The 2,500-nt window shown below is 43.7% G+C and overlaps 1 non-coding gene across 1 annotated transcript; it reads left to right on the forward strand.

Moving 5' to 3' along the window:
* Positions 1–1,305: 1,305 nt before the first annotated feature.
* On the forward strand, positions 1,306–1,460 carry LOC143263017 (5.8S ribosomal RNA). Its single transcript, XR_013036608.1, has one exon. It is a non-coding gene; the product is annotated as a 5.8S ribosomal RNA (ribosomal RNA).
* The last annotated feature ends 1,040 nt before the right edge of the window (positions 1,461–2,500 follow it).

Consider the following 2,500-nt stretch of genomic DNA (forward strand, 5'->3'; position numbering starts at 1 on the left):
GAGGAGAGGAGGAGAGAAAATGAATTCGATTAGTTTGTGGATAAGAATTCATATAAAAAAAAAAGATATTGTTGAGCCCGCCAGATCATTCGTGCGTGATTTACACGGCCAGACGTGTGTACTACACGTATTAGGCCTTTGATCTGCGTTGCGTAGGCCACAACAAATCTTTCAAAGAGAGAGAGATATATGTGTTGTTGGGGTTTGTGATTATGAAGGTGCCCCAACGCACAAAAATATATAAAAATGTACAAAGTTGGGATGTGGTGTGGTGGAGAAGAGTTGGGCCCGACCAGATCATTCGTGCGTGATTTACACGGCAGACGTGTGTACTACACGTATTAGGCCTTTGATCTGCGTTGCGTAGGCCATCTTCCTTCCAAGACACACACGTGTTGGGGTTTGTGTGATTTTATGATAGTGCCTCAACACGGAAAAATAAGCGTACGAGAAGAGTTGGGCCCGACCAGATCATTCGTGCGTGATTTATACACGGCCAGACGCGTATTATATTACACGTATTAGGCCTTTGATCTGCGTTGCGTAGGCCATCTTCTCGATAGAGAGAAAGCCAATGTATTCTTTTTTCTTTCTTTACACACACACACACAGTTGTAGTAGGACAGGGAGGGATGCGAGCGTGCTTAATCACGCTTCCTCAAGTCTTCGCTGTGGTGTAAAAAAAAAAAAGAAAAAAAGGAATCGTTGGGAAAGTCCAAAGGACGAAAATATCGGGCAGTCTGAAGATAACTTAATGCTCGTTTACATTGGTATCAAGAGAGACCGGCTTGTGTAGCTCGTTTCAATGCTGTGTCGTTGTCATTGACACCCTACTCTGTTGCGCGCTAGTGGCAGCATGAGCGTGGGACGTATATATATATGACACCCAGCTAGAGCCGGCCGTGAGTCCGTCCGGTGTAAATAACGACGAAAGGAGAGAGAAACTTTTCGAATCCAGTATCGGGTTGATAATTGTCCAGTTTGAATATCCATATCCCCGTCGTTTTTGGAGGTGATATACTCTCTGTGTTTCTTCGATAGAAGGCTTTTCAATGTTCTATTCGCTCCGACCGTCGAACTTGCAAGAAAACAGTGGTTTTGGATTTGCTCGTACATATATATATGGTTTCGACGGAAATATCTCGTTCTTTAAGGGACAATTATGTCGTTGTACGACGACTCCCGAATCTCCTTCGCGCGCTGGTTGGAGCTCTTCGGGTATCGGCTTGTTCCGAAATATAACACAAAAATGTGGTGGATAGCAAATACACATTATATATATATGAGAGAATAAAAGGGAAAAATTACCCTGAACGGTGGATCACTTGGCTCGTGGGTCGATGAAGAACGCAGCTAATTGCGCGTCAACGTGTGAACTGCAGGACACATGAACATCGACATTTCGAACGCACATTGCGGTCCACGGATACAATTCCTGGACCACGCCTGGCTGAGGGTCGTTTACGTACTTATAAACTGCTTGCGTTGATGGCACTTGTTGCCTATATACGTACGAGCGAATGGTGGGCGCTTCGTCGGCGTTTGTCGCGGTCCTATGAATATTGAGAAATTTTACGTACGTCTAACAGTCTTCGAGAGAGATGGAAATCGTGTTCGAACTAGCGTGAGTGTGGAAGGCGGTGTCGTGTGTCGTATATGTTTTATATACGTCCGCCCGTCTGAAACACCGCTTCGAAGCGGTGACAAAATCTTTTTCGGGACGATTCGTATCCGTAGAACTATCGAGATTTCACTGGTACATTTTCAACGCGCTCCCGACGTCGCCTGAAATGAAACGAGATGGGTTTAACCCACGAAAGCGTACTACACGAGTCTGTCCTATGTGAAGACTGTGTACAGAGATCGAACGAACGCATGAAAGAAATTGAACGAAAGAACACATAACCCGCAAAAATATAGAGTAGAATTGTGACCGTTGCTTCGAATTTGAATTTATATGTATATATATATCATAGCCCCAGGGAGTGGAACCTATGAGTGTGGAAGGATGTCTCTTACCGTTATGTTGCCAGAGGAAAAAAAGTCTCTCTCTTCGTACGACACATTTGTGTACGAATTGTATCGATGGCTATATAGATCCGATGTTGCACATATTCTGAGTAAAGAACACCCCACCCGGGTTACCGTCCTAAAACTCTTCTATTGGTGTGGCTATGATGTGTGTGTCAACGCAATCGCGAGTCTGGTTCTACGGAAAACCGTTTGTCGGTCGCCCCATATATCTTTTTGTTCTCTTCAAATGATCGAATAGCGAAACCGCACGAGATCAATCGGTCGTCTAGTCCCCGAAAGTACTTTTCGGACGGACGTTAAAGTTATACCGATTGTAATCGTCTTGCGAGTGTTTCGAAGATCTATATTTGGAGAGGATATCGAATTTTATAAAAGATATATTGGTGAGGCGCGATAAACGGTTTTTTTTTTGCTTTAAGGGTTTTTTGTGTTTTTTTTATTTTTTTTTTTTTTTGTGTTGCTCTGT

The sequence above is a fragment of the Megalopta genalis genome, unplaced genomic scaffold (genome assembly GCF_051020955.1).
Source record: "Megalopta genalis isolate 19385.01 unplaced genomic scaffold, iyMegGena1_principal scaffold0287, whole genome shotgun sequence".
Classification (NCBI taxonomy): domain Eukaryota; kingdom Metazoa; phylum Arthropoda; class Insecta; order Hymenoptera; family Halictidae; genus Megalopta; species Megalopta genalis.